The sequence below is a fragment of the Bison bison genome, unplaced genomic scaffold (genome assembly GCF_000754665.1).
Source record: "Bison bison bison isolate TAMUID 2011002044 unplaced genomic scaffold, Bison_UMD1.0 scf7180017864505, whole genome shotgun sequence".
Classification (NCBI taxonomy): Eukaryota; Metazoa; Chordata; class Mammalia; order Artiodactyla; family Bovidae; genus Bison; species Bison bison.
Genome location: NW_011495062.1, coordinates 2,949,023 through 2,964,110, shown reverse-complemented (window position 1 = coordinate 2,964,110; position 15,088 = coordinate 2,949,023). Strand labels below are relative to the sequence as shown.

The 15,088-nt window shown below is 39.3% G+C and overlaps 1 pseudogene; it reads left to right on the top strand.

Annotated features, from left to right (window-relative positions):
* Positions 1 to 10,748: 10,748 nt before the first annotated feature.
* Positions 10,749 to 11,136, top strand: LOC104980624 (annotated as a pseudogene).
* Positions 11,137 to 15,088: the final 3,952 nt, after the last annotated feature.

The window sequence follows — 15,088 nt, the reverse complement described above, 5'->3', positions numbered from 1 at the left end:
AGTATTTTCCACATTTTTGCTGGGCTTAAAAGAATAAAAGTTTTCTTAACATTAACTTAACAAATATACTAACAATGGGACATTTAAGGGAAGTGAGAGATATCTTTTAAACGAATCTATTTTTCAAAAAGAACCACACTTGCTATCTATTTTACATATGGTAATGTATATGTTTCCACGCTACTCTCAATTTATCGCACCCTCTCCTTCCCTCACTGGGTCCACAAAACCACTCTCTATGTCTGCATCTCCATTGCTGCAAATAGATTCCTCAGTACCATCTTTCTAGATTCCATATGCATGTGCTAATATACTGTGTGACACAGGGGGCTCAATCCAGTGCTCCGTGACAACCCAGAGGGATAAGATGGGATGGGAGGTGGGAGGGAGTTTCAGTAGGGAGGGGATATATGTATATCTGTGGTATATTCATTTTGATGTATGGCAGAGGCCAGCACAACATTGTAAAGCAATTATCCTCCAAAAGAAAAAAACATACACAACATACACAAGTGTTAATAACCTCTACTGCAGAAAAAAGTTATTTCGACAAAGCATTCTCAAGAAGTCTGATCACTGAACATGAACTTATTATTTTTTGTTGTTGTAACAAATACATAGAGATACTTTCCTCCACTGTGGGCCCAGTTTCAAAAATATTATTTGTACTTTACAACTTGTTCCAAGATTCTGAGAAAGGTTTGACCCTAGTTTGCAACATCTAGTATCCATACTTCTCTTTACACCTTTTATCTGGAAATTTATCTGAATTCTCCAAAGAAAGTGGGAGTGAGACATTAAAAATGGCAGTAATGCTGTGAAAACATTAGTAACATAATCTAAAATGGTGTTTCTCTAGTGCAGAAGGGCATACTTTGGGAGATAGGGGAGATACTTGGGCAAACTTGGGGAGATGGGAGGGATGGGGGGCCTGGCATGCTGCAGTCTATGGAGTCGCAAAGAGTCGGTATAAAAGGAAATTCACCAGGATTCTCCTATGTGTTAAAATTTTGCCTTTCTTACTAAAATAATCCTAGGAATGAGATTCCATGGTTGTTTCCTTCTGGGGGACATTACTATGGGGTAAGGGAGGAAGGGGCTTGAACACAGTGAAAAGATATTTGAATATAGTGAGGCAAAGGGAAGTGTAACAAGCACATGGTGAAAATGAGTTAGGATAAATTTCCTTCTTTTTTGGAAGGAAATAACAACCATAGTAATAGATAAGGCACCCACCATGGGCCAGTCATTGTATCAAGTGCTCTTCTTGTAACCCACACATGAATACTTTTATTCCTTCCATTTCAGGATAAGAAAACTGGGCCTTTAAAAAAGGTACTTGTCCTTGGTCACACAGCTAGCAAGTGGCAGGAGTGAAATGCCATCTCCCTGTGGTCTGATTCTGAAGTCCTTGCTTTTAATCACATAAGAGGAGAATGTTGCTCAATATTAGATATAAACAGAAGAGAAAACTTCTATAAAGTGTGCACATGAGTAACAGAAGAGAGGGGAGAGGAGAGGAGGAGGTAAGAAGGGGGAGAGGGAGAAAGGGAGGTGGGGGGAGAGAAAACAAGACTTACCTGTACAGTCACAGGAAGTCACCCAGGGGTAATGCAGATTATGTTGTTTCCAAGCTATATCACTTGCTTGCATCCTTCAGCTACCAAACTAATTCAGAATCTTCTTCCTGTCATATACTCTCTTCACACACACACGTGTGTGTGTGTATGTGTATATGTGTATATGCATGCTATTTCTCTATTCCCACAGATAATTCAAAATCTTTATTAATGAAATGAAACAAGGAAAAGGAGCCAAGCTGTGAGATTCAAAATGCAGCAAAGTCAAAGTTGGATTGATTTTGAGCAGTTGTTAATTAAACTTCACCTGGAAGAGCTGTCTCCAGAATTCAGACCAAACTGAACAACCATGAACATATATTACTCCATTTCCATTACAATCCACTCTGTTAATTCTGCCTGAAATAAACAAGGCACTGAGCCACTATACCTGACCATTCATTTTTTGGCAGCCCAAGGACAGTATAACAGAGAAACTGTGTCCTGAGGATCACACAAGCTAAAACCTATAGAATCAAGAATTTTTATAATATAGCCTCTATATCTGCTGAGTCTTTGCTTTATTTTATTGACAAAGAACAGAACTGTTTTTGCCTATCTTGAGCAAAACAGCTTTATGGGGAGTATATTGGGTCAGTGGAAGAAGTAAAGTGAAAGTGAAAGTGAAGTCGCTCAGTCCTGTCGGACTCTTTGCGACCCCATGGACTGTAGCCTATCAGGGTCCTCTGTCCATGGGATTCTCTAGGCAAGAGTACTGGAGTGGGTTGCCATAAAGCACCTACTAAATAGCCAATCTTAGAAGAAAAACAGGAAGCAGGGATCCAATCAGCAGGATCTGATCAACAATTAGGGTGACAACACAGCAAAGCAGTAGTTCTGATTATCTTTTGGTGTTAGAATCACTTAACTCAATATTTAAAGTCCCCAAGTGAGAAGCAATCCAGTTGCTTTTATTTGGGTCATTCACTGACCCTTTGACTAGGAACAGCAAGACAAATTATTGACAGTCCCACCCAGAAGCTATATGAATGAGGGAGAAGAGACAATTATCCAAATAAAAGCTAGGGAGCGAGTTTCCCAAATGGAAAAAGAGTAAACTGAGTGATGAGTTAGAGGGTGAAAATCCAATACAGTAGTCCTAGGCTTTGATTTCTCTTAGTGAACTTCCAAAAACCATCCCCAAGGGGGAAAAATGCAAAAAGGCAAAATGGTTGTCTGAGGAAGCCTCACAAATAGCTGAGAAAAGAAGAGAAGCTAAAGGCATAGGAAAAAAGGGAAGATATACACATCTGAATACAGCATTCCAAAGATTAGCAAAAAGAAATAAGAAAGCCTTTTTAAGTGAACAGTGCAAAGAAATGGAGGAAAAGTAAAGAATGAGAAAGACTAGGGATCGCTTCAAAAATATTAGAGATACGAAGGGACTATTTCATGCACAGATGGACACAATAAAGGATGGAAACAGTATGTACCTAACAGAAGCAGAAGATATTAAGAAGAGGTGGCAAGAATACACAGAACTATACAAAAAGGTCTTAATGACCTGGATAACCACGATGGTGTGATCACTCATCCAGAGTCAGTTATCCTGGAGTCCAAAGTCAAGTTGGCCTTAGGAAGCATCACTATGAACAAAGCTAGTGGAGGTGATGGAATTACAGCTGAGCTATTTCGAATCCTAAAAGATGATGCTATGAAAGTGTTGCACTCAACACACCAGCAAATTTGGAAAACCCAGGAGTGGCCACCGGACTGGAAAAGATCAGTTTTCACTACAATCCCAAAGAAGGGCAATGCCTAAGAATGTTCAAACTATCACACAATTGCACTCATTTCACATGCTAGCAAGGTAATGCTCAAAATCCCTCAAGCTAGGCTTCAAGAGTATGTGAACAAAGAACTTCCAGATGTACAAGCTGGATTTAGAAAAGGCAGAGATCAAATTGTCAGCATTTGTTGGATCATAGAAAAAGAAAGAGAATTCCAGAGAAACATCTACCTCTGCTTTATTGACTACACCAAAGTCTTTGACTGTGTGAATCACAACAAACTGGAAAATTTATCAAGAGATAGGAATAACAGATCACCTTACCTGTCTCCTGAGAAACATGTATGCAGGTCAAGAAGCAACAGTTAGAACTGGACATGGAAAAACGGACTGGTTCAAAACTGGGAAAGGAGTATGTCAAGGCTATATATTGTCACCCAGCTTTTTTAACTTACATGCAGAGTACATCATGCAAAATGCCAGGCTGGATGAAGCACAACTTGGAATCAAGATTGCCAGGAGAAATATCAATAACTTCAGATATGCAGATGACACCAGACTTATGGCAAAAATGGAAAAGAAACTAAAGAGCCTCTTGATGAAGGTGAAAGAGGAGAGTGAAAAAACTCTGACTTAAAACTGACTTAAAACTCAACATTCAAAAAACTAAGATCATGGCATCCAGTCCCATCACTTCATGGCAAATAGATGGGGAAACAATGAAAACAGTGACAGACTTTATTTTCTTGGGCCCCCAAATCACTGCAGAAGGTGACTGCAGCCATGAAATTAAAAACACTTCCTCCTTGGAAGAAAAGCTATGACCAACCTAGACAGCATATTAAAAGGCAGAGACATTATTTTGCTGATGACAAAAGTCTGTATAGTCAAAGCTATGGTTTTTCCTGTGGTCATGTATGGATATGAGAGTTGGACCATAAAGAAGGCTGAGCACTGAAGAATTAATGCCTTTGAACTGTGGTGTTGGACAAGACTCTTGGGAGTCCCTTGGACTGCAAAGAGGTCAACTAGTCAATCCTAAAGGAAGTCAGTCCTGAATATTCATGGGAAGCACTGATGCTGAAGATGAAACTCCAGTACTTTGGCCACCTGATGCAAAGGGCTGACTCATTGGAAAAGACCCTGATGCTGGGAAGGATTGAAGGCAGGAGAAGACGGGGACAACAGAGAATGAGAAGGTTGGATGGCATCACCAACTCAATGGATATGAGTTTAAACAAGCTCTGAGAAATGATGAAGGACAGGGAAGCCTGGTGTGCTGCAGTCTATAGGGTCGCAAAGAGGCAGACACAACTGAGAAACTGAACAACAGCAACAATTGTTCTTGGTTTGAGCTGTATTCTTTCATTCATATTCCCTTTCCCTTTTCTTCTCTCTCTCCCTTTTTCTCTCTCTAGAAAGAGAGGGAGGGAGATGAAAAGACGAAAGGAACATTTAGAAAGAATGGCTTTCAACAGCATCCAGGGCAACCATTCTGCCTTAAAAGAATGAGCTTATGACACAGGCAATTTTTTAAGACTTTGCGTTTGGCAACTTAAAACAGCTATTTTCCAAGAGGATGAATTTTGATGAATGTGGGGCTCTTTGTTGGGCTGACACCTTGATATGCAAATCTGGGGGAGAAGATGAAGAACACAGGGTGTGTAAGAGAAGAGAATTTAGAATACAGTGAGAGGAGAATATGGAATGGGAATCAGAAAGTATATTTGGCTAACTGCAAATCCCAGACTGCTCAGACATGTAAACTGAGGCTGCAGTTTGGGAAAGCAATTTATAGTCTGGTACCATGAATGAGCTGTCAGAGGTGATCTGCAAAGCAAGAGTGGGAAGCAAAATAATGGAGTACACGTGTAGAGGGCAATCTAAGATTAACAGAGTGTCTGCCTTAATATCAGGTGGCCTTCCAAGTTGAGTATGTCCCTCCTGAGAGATGGTCAAATTTGTAGGCTTAGGATTCAAAGACAAACTCCTCATTCCTTATAATAAATTTCTCTCAAACTGAGCCAGATGAATTGGTTTCTGGTTTATTTCTATCAAAATAATTCCAGTGTGTAAGACAAATAATTTCAGTGAAGTTTTGGGATGAAAGTTGATGGCCTGGCCAGGAAGCCCAGTGGACAATGCCAGCAGGGTGCAGGCTGGATGCCAGGTGGAGCATTAGATGCAAGGAGAAGACTGGAAGGAAGGAACCCTGCTATGGAAGCTTTAGTATCAGAAACAGTGGGGATGGAGATGTGAGCATGTGGGCAGAGGTCATCAAGATGTGACTGTTGAATTGACTCACAAGCTAGACCCAAGCATCAGAAGCTGCTCACCTACTACCTGCTTCTTGGAATGTGTGCTCCACTTGCCTTATCAACACTAGAAGCTGCCCAAGGACAGAGCCTGGAGATAGTCATATGGTGTTGAGATCATCTGGAATTTGTATATAACTGACCCAGATTGGTCCTCTATATAAACTTTTAAGATTTGACAGACAGGTGCAAAAAACTACTCATCTTGCAACAACCCATGACAAGCCTCATAAATACATTCCCTTGTTCATTAACCCTGCCACCTACAATTTGGATTAGTCTTCTTCTCTCTTTAGTTTCTCCCTGCCTTCCACATATGGAGGCTAGTTTCAGATTATACCCAGGAAGCTCCTAGGGAAGTTTTGAACCAACAGAGTCACAGAGTAGCAGTTCTAATCAATTTACCAACTCAGGATAACGGTAAATACAAGCAGAGATCCAAAACTTGTAGGTCTGGTGGACATTTTGATGCTATCCCCATGGCCTGTGTTGAGTACATCCTAACACTCCTACCAGCCTCCCTCAGAGTATGAGCACCCTGAGTGATGTGAAGAGTCATCACTACTTTTCACAGCTCATGAGTGGTGAGCGATTACTGTGATTAACAAGGATACCAGGTCCATGTACATGATGAACTTGCAGCTTTGGACAGTGAGGAATTACAGTGATTAGCTATTCAGTGATTAAAAGTTCACTGAGTAATTCAAAACCTCGGCTAATGTGGCAAAAGAGATGGAGAGGGGCATGTCCACTGCAAGGGGAGTGGATGCTGATACAGAGCCACTAACGTGAGAAGCGAGAGGAACATCAATTATCATTAACTTGGTTGCATCCACAATGACCCATAATAAACTGAGCTTCCCTGACAGAGAGAAAGGAGGATAAAAAGCAGTAATTAGCAAATGGTCTTGTTTGTGGAGAGGAGGAACTGAAATCTTCTTTATCCTGAGAAAATAGGATTAATTTTAAAATATCTCCATTAACTCTGTTCTAGTCATATTCAAGAATGGTTGAGTCTAAGAATTACAGAAATGGCATAGAAAGGACCTAATGTAGTGATTAAGATCTTAGGCTATGGGGTCACATACATTAAGGCCAATTATGTTCTTCTACTTATCAGCAATGACATTGTCAAGTTTACTCTAGATAACTAAGTGACTCTTACCACTGAGTTGCTAAAGGCTTCAATAAGAAAATGCTCATAGAGTATAGAAATGTGACCATCATGCCATACTCAAGAAATATCATTATCAATAACAACAAAATGATCTTTAAACCATTCTGTCATTGCAATTTCAAGGGATTAACTTACTTTTATGTGCCCCTGTGAAATCTCTACTGTTTGTGCATATTTAACAGATTTATAGTTGATATGATACTGGTGAAAATCAATGATGGAATTGAGATTCCAAGTGTTCTCAGGTAGCTAATATGATAATCTAACTCTGATGTAATGAAATAGAACGCTGTGACTTATTCTATGCCAGGTACCATCCGACCACTAGGCATATAAAGACAATTAAGAAGTGGTCTCTGCTCTCAATAAGCTCAAAGTATAACTGGAAAGAAAGATGCATATACCAACAAATGTTCTCTCCTTGTATAAGCATAGTTCTGGGGCCATTACCAAAGGAAGGGTATGTAAACCACCAAAGAATGGGAGCCGGGAGGAAATTGAGGGAGCCTAATCTTAGCTGAATACAGAGAAAACACAATATGCAAAGGAATGAAACAGTAAATGGCATGACATATTTGAGAAACTTTAGTAACAAAGATTAGTGAATGAAGGGAGGAAAGGATAGGGAAATATAAGCTGGGCAAGATGTTGAGAAGCCTTAAGTGTCACGCTAAAGAGCTTGGAGTTCATCTCAAGGGGAGCAAGGAGAGAATAAATAGCTTATTCAAGAAATACAATTATTAGGCACCTACTATGTACCAGACATTTTCCTAGGCACTGAAAATACAGCTGGTAATAGACAAGAGTTCCTGCCCTCCTAGGTCTTATATTTTAATGGAAAAAGGGATAGACAATGAGCACATAAATTAATAAAACATTTTTATTTTCAGCCATTATTAAGTGCTATCAAATAAGTGCTACAAAGAAGGTGTAAGAGGGTAAAAGAATAGCTATGCAGATGGAGATAATACTGCAGCCAGTATGCTCTGCGTTTGCTTCTCTGAGAAAGTAACATTCATGCCAACGCCTGAATAACAAGAATAACAAAGATAGGCAAATTTGGTAGCACAACTATCCAAGATGTAGAAAATGTAAATTCAACTACTCCTTAGTTTAAAAGAGAGAAAGAAGGCAATGAATTTGGAGCATGTGAGGAAGGGAGGACTGGAAGGAGACACAACTAGAGAAGATAGGATCCAAATATCACTGGGCAAGGCCTCTCTGAGTGAACCATGGGGCTAGCCAACCTTGTGGGCATTTCTGGAACTCTGTTGGGGTGCTTTTTGTTAGTGGCAATGACATAAATTATCTCCTGATATGGAGGTCGAAGTTGGGCTTTCTGTATCACACAAGATGGTCCACACACCAAAAAGCTGTTATTCATCCTTTCTAGTGTCCCAGTGGACATTCATTTAGATAAACTGTTGCTTACAATTTTCAGAGCCTAGAACCTAGATCCATTTTTGTATCATAATATCTTTAAATAAATTTTTAATAACTCTTAAATTTCCCAGAAACACAAATAACTTATAAACTAAACAAAATGTGTACTTTTTTATCCTGAACATTACCAACAACATTTCAGGACATAATGCCATCAGTAGCAATACTTCTTGGATATTTGAATCTCTAGTCAAAGCATAAATATGTATCAATCTGCATATGTCATTCACATATTCCTGATTACTACCCTTATAGATGCAAGCATTTACTTCCTTATGTCTTCCAGTGTAATTATGCCCATGAATGTACATATTGACATACATATTCCATTATTTAAAAAATCACTTTCCTGGATTCATGGTGAATTTTACCAAACTTTTACAAAGAATTACCATCAATTCTACTCAAACTCTTCCGAAAAACCAAAGAAGAGGGACCACTCAAACTTATTTTATGAGGCTAGCATCATCCTGATATCAAAACCAGGGGGGAAAAAAAAAAGCAATACTAGAAAATGAAACTATAGGCCAATATCCCCAATGAATAAAGATGCCAAACCTCAATAAAACATTAGCCAACTAAACTCAGCATCACATTAAAAGGATCATTCACCACAGTCAAGTGCAATTTATCACTTGGATACAAGAATGTTTCGACAAATACAAATCAATCAAAGTGATAAGTCACATTAACAACTTATTGACCAGAGATACATCTTCTGTTACCCAAATATTATTGACAAGAGACATATCAATATTCACTTAAACAACAAATCACTGGCCACAGGCATTAGTTTCTGCAAAAATCCCCTCATCAATGATGTGTTAAGAGAGTGATAGAAAAGATCATATGATATTCTCAATAGATACAGAGAAAGCAGTTGACAAATTCAATACCCATTCATGATAGAAACTTTTAACAAATTAGGCATAGAAGGAACATACTGCCACACAATAAAGGCGACATAAAACAAGCTCTTGACTTACATCATACTCAATGGTTGAAAGCTTTTCCTCTAAGATCACAACCAAGACAATGGTGCCCACTCTCAACACTCCTATTCAAATAGCAGTCAGGCAAAAGAAATAAATAAAAGGTATCAGAATTTAGAAGACAAAAGTAAAATTTTCTCTGTTTGCAGATGACATGATTTTATATACAGAAAAATGTAAAGACTCAACCAAAAAACATTCAATCTAATCAACAATTTCAGTAAAGTTGTAGGATACAAAAACCAATACACAAAAATCAGTAGCATTTCTATATAATAAGTTTTCTGAGAAAAAAAGCAAGAAATCAATCTCATTTACAATAGCATCAAAAACAATATAATGCATAGGAATGACTTTAACCCAAAAGGTGAAAGATCTCCACTCTGAAATTTATGAGACATTTGTAAAAAAAATCAAAAAAGACACAAATAAATGGAAAGGTATCCCGTCTTTCTGACATGGAAGAATTAATATGGTTAAAATGTCAATACTACCAAAAGCCATCTATAGAGTCAATGAAACCCCTTTCAAGATTCTAATGGCATATTTTAATAGAAGTAGGGAAAAAACAATGCTAAAGGTACACATAGAGAACTACAGAAGAGTCTGAATAGCCAGAGAAATCCTGAGAGAGAAAACAAATAAGGAGGTATCACACTTACCAATTTCAAGCTCTCCTGCAAAGTTATTGTCATCAAAACATAAAAACAAACTGGCATAAAAGCAGACAAATAAACCAGTGGAATAGAACTGAGGGCCCAGAAATAAACCTAAGCACATACAATCAACTAGTATTTGACAAGGGAGCCAAGAAGAAGAAAATGTCTTTAATATCATTAAATTTCTTCATTTAATGAAGAAAAGACAGTCTCTTCAGTAAATTGCACTGTGATAACTGGATACTTGCATGTAAAACAATGAAATTGGACCCCTAACTTACACTACTCAGAAATATTATTTAATTCAAAATGAATTAAAGACTTAAATGTTAGAACTAAAACCAGGGAAACCCTAGAAGGAAAGATAAGAATAAAGCTCCTTGCAAATAAAACCCCCTGAGTTGGACCTTGGTGATAATTCTGTGGATATGACACCCAAAGCACAAGTGAAAAAAAGTAAACAAGTTGAACTACATCAAACCACGAATCTCCTGTACAGAAAAAGAAATCATCAACAAAGTGAAAAGATAACCTACAGAATGGTAAAAAACTATTTGCAAACCATATATCTGATAATAGGTTTATATCCAATATATATATATAATCAAATAAGTCAATTAAAAAATGGACAAAGGACCTAATAGACATTTTTTCCAAAGAATATATACAAAAAGCAAACAGATACATGAAAATATGCTCAATATCACCAGTCATTAGAGAGATGCAAATCAAAACCACCATGAGATAACATCTCATAGAATTGGCAATAGAATTGCCATTATCAAAACGACAAGAGGCTCTTTCAGCCATCTTGGACCCTGTGAAGGCCTGCTGGGAACAGGACTTCTAAAACGACAAATATGTCTGGAAGGCTGTGGTCCAAGGCCATTTTTGCTGGCTATAAGTGGGGTCTACGGAACCAGAGGGAACACAATGGTCCGCTGAAAATTGAAGGTGTATATGTTCGAGATGAAACTGAATTCTGTCTAGGCAAGAGATGTGTTTCTGTGTACAAAGCAAAGACCAACACGGTAACTCCTGGTGGAAAACCTAACAAAACCAGAGTAATCTGGGGAAAGCTAACTTGAGCTCATGGAAACAGTGGCATGGTTCATGCCAAATTCCAAAGCAACCTTCCTGCTAAGGTCCAACCTTCCATTGGACCCAGAATCCATGTGATACTGTACCCTTTGAGGATTTAAACTTATTGAAAAAAAAAAATAAAAGTGTGGATTTGTTTAAAGAGAATAAAAAAGCTACTAGAGATAACAAATGCTGGCATGGATGTGGATTGTATACTGCTAGTGGGATTATAAACTGGAATAGCCACTATGGAAAACAGTATGAGAATCCTTAAAAAGTTAAAAACAGAACTAATATGTGTATATGCTCAGTCACTTAGTCATGTCCAACACTTTGCAACCTGTGGACTGCAGCCCGCCAGACTCCTCTGCCCATGGAATTTTCCAGGGAAGAATACTGGAATAAGGTTCCATTTCCTACTCCAGGGAATTTTTCCAACCCAGGGATCAAATCCCCATCTCCTGAGTCTTCTGCATTGGCAGGCAGATTCTTTACCACTTGGCGCCACTGGAACTAACATACAATCTAGCAATTCCCCTTCAGGGAAATATCCAAAGGAAGTAAAAACACTGACTTGAAAAGATACCTGCAGCTCCATGTTCACAGCAGCCTTATTTATAATAGCCAAGATAGGAAACAACCTGTGTCCTATAATGGATGAATGGATAAAGAAGTTGTGATACACACACGCACACTGGAATATTATTTAGCCAAACTGTTCTACATAACACAATGTCTATCTAGATTTCTCTCCACCTTGTAAACAAAGACATTTTGTTGACATCTGAAAAATGTCTAGGCTCTCACTATCCGATCTCTTAAATAGAATTCCAGAATTGATGGTAATTCCTCAAATGGAGGGCTTCCCTTGTGGCTCAGCTAGTAGAGAATCCGCCTGCAATGTGGGAGATCTGGGTTCGATCTCTGGTTTGGGAAGTTCGCCTGGAGAAGGGAAAGGCTACCCACTCTGGTATTCTGGCCTAGAGAATTCTGTGGACTATAGTCCATGGGGTTGCAAAGAGTCGGACACGACTGAGCAACTTTCACTTTCCTTAACTGGAATTTGACATATTTTCTGAACAATTAAACACTTGGTAAATGTGACCTCTCTACCCTACTATCTACTGCAAAATGAAGTAACATTTTCTGTACCTGCATTGCACTGTTTATTAATATTCAACTTGTGATGAAATATGACTTATTTTCCTGCCTTAGACATACTTTGAGCCTATATATCAGTCTCTACATTTCTAAGAAGGTTACCCTGACTAGTTTTGATTTCTTCCGACCCTTTACCACTGGAATCAAATATCACATCATAAAGTGATATTTGAAAAAGAACCTCTCTACACATCACCAAAGCCTGTTTTGAAAAAGGCAGTGGAATATATGTGACAAATTTCACCTGAATAGTCCAAACAGCAGGTGTCTTAGTGTCTGTCATTTTTGTCATGAATGCCAAGTTATATAGGTGGAGCCTTTTCTCCAAGTCACTTTCTCTTAGGCAGCTGTGTCTTTTCTGTCACCAACAATCTCTAGCAGTAGCACCATCTTTATTTAGTGCATCCAGTGTACGGTAAGAGATGATGCTTCATGGAGTTACGAGTTCCTCATCATTGGACTAGGTAAAAAAAGCAAATTGTCTCTGCTTGAAGATATTACAAAATTCAGACTAACAGCAACTGCAAGGCTGTAAATTACTAGATAACCCTGCTGCTGCTAAGTCGCTTCAGTCGTGTCCGACTCTGTGCGACTCCAGAGACGGCAGCCCGCCAGGCTCCCCCGTCCCTGGGATTCTCCAGGCAAGAACACTGGAGTGGGTTGCCATTTCCTTCTCCAGTGCATCAAAGTGAAAAGTGAAAGTGAAGTCGCTCAGTCGTGTCTGACTCCTAGCGACCCCATGGACTGCAGCCTACCAGGCTCCTCCGTCCATGGGATTTTCCAGGCAAGAGTACTGGAGTGGGGTGCCATTGCCTTCTCTGTAGATAACCCTAAGGATCCTTATAATTCTTACATTCTACTAATTCCATGATTCTTGTTGTTTCTTGCCACATGGGCTTGCAGTTACCTGCTTCTTTTACTTGACACTTGGAGCATATCTCCATGAAAACCACTATTCCAGTTATATTTTGCTATATAACAAATCATCTCAAAGTGCAATGACAGAAAGCAACAATCATTTTATCATGTTCATGGATCCTGTTAGGTTAGGATATGGGGCATGGAACAATAGGGCTGCCTTATCTCTACTCCGAATGTCTGAGCCTCTGTTTGGAAGACATGCGTGGCTGGGGTGACACAGGTGTCTGAATATGACTTAAACCACTGGGGGCTGGAATCATCTAGAAGTTTTCTCACTCACAATACATTTGACACCTGTGCTGGGATGATGCGGAAGCTAATTTCAGCTGAAACTGTTGACTGCGGCATTAGGAAGCTGCTCCATGGGACTTAGGCTTCTTCACAATACAGCAGCTTAAGAATAATCAAAATTCTTATATGGTGGCTTAAGATTCCAAGGCAAATATCCCAAGAGCAAGACGGAAACTTCATTGTATTTTATGGCCTAGCCTCAGAAATCATCTAGCATCACTTTTTATAGGTTCAATCTGTCAAAGACCTTTCCAGATTTAAGGAGTGGGAAAGATGTCAAAAAATACACAGCTGCATTTTAAAGTTGCCACATTCTTTATTGCATTTATTTTAAAATTTCAGATAACACTAATCAAGTTTCTTATCTTCTTTTTTTTAAATTTTATTTTATTTTTAAACTTTACAATATTGTATTAGTTTTGCCAAATATCGAAATGAATCTGCCACAGGTAATCTTCTACACATCCAAGTCTAATCGAAGGTTCATACCTGTGTAGCTTACAGACTTCGGGGCTTCTAAGCACAACAGGGAAGAAATGAGTGAAACACAGTGTCCAGTGGACAAAACAGATTTTTCTCTGGAGCCAAGAAGACATACACATTTGGATTCAAATGAAGACTGGTATTCTAGACACCTGCTGCTTCCTTTATAGACCCTAGGAGATCCAAGATTAAGCTCTGCAGCACTCCAAACCCTGGAAGAAAACACCTTGCTCAGACTCAATTTATTGGACACTGACCTTTCATCCACTGAAATTTGTATGTGTTCCACAGCCTCTCAATGTTCTCTTTTGGCTAATTGGTTACCTAGACATGTCTCATCCTCGCCTGGGGACTATAAACATGCCTGAGCCTGGTAGAAAAGGTGCAGAGAAAGAGATGACTATGCTTCCCACAGAGACCCATCAGGTTCAACTTCTGAGCAACAAAGCAAAGGAAGGAAAGCTATCTCAGCAAGAGAATTGAAATGCTAGAGGAAGTAATCCCCTCCTGGCTGAGTGTGGTACCATTCTCTGTACGAACCACCACCTAATTATTCCTCACTGAAGATCAGCAAAGACTGATGTGAATTAAAATCATAAACCAGCCCAGTGTTTCTGTGGGAAGGGTATGGAACTAGGTGTGGTGACTAAGATGTGCAACAATATAAAAAATGAAGATTTTGGTCAAGTCATGGAACTTCTCTATGTTTAGCTCAGGATACCAGCATTCTGGGTTTGGAGATGTTGACTTTTCAGTTCAGACACCAAACTTTTGAAGTTGAAGGTGGACTATATGTCAGCATCTCTATCTTCTATAGTAGACCCTGTGCAAGTGAAAGAAATAAGAATGCTATATGGTATTGATCAGTCTTTATAATGATCAGATCAGATGAGATCAGATCAGTCGTTCAGTCGTGTCCGACTCTTTGTGACCCCATGAATCGCAGCACGCCAGGCCACCCTGTCCATCACCAACTCCCAGAGTTCACTGAGACTCACATCCATCGAGTCAGTGATGCCATCCAGACATCTCATCCTCTGTCGTCCCCTTCTCCTCTTGCCCCCAAGTCAACTCTTCGCATGAGGGGGCCAAAGTACTGGAGTTTCAGCTTTAGCATCATTCCTTCCAAAGAAATCCCAGGGCTGATCTCCTTCAGAATGGACTGGCTGGATCTCCTTGCAGTCCAAGGGACTCTCAAGTCTTCTCCAACACCAC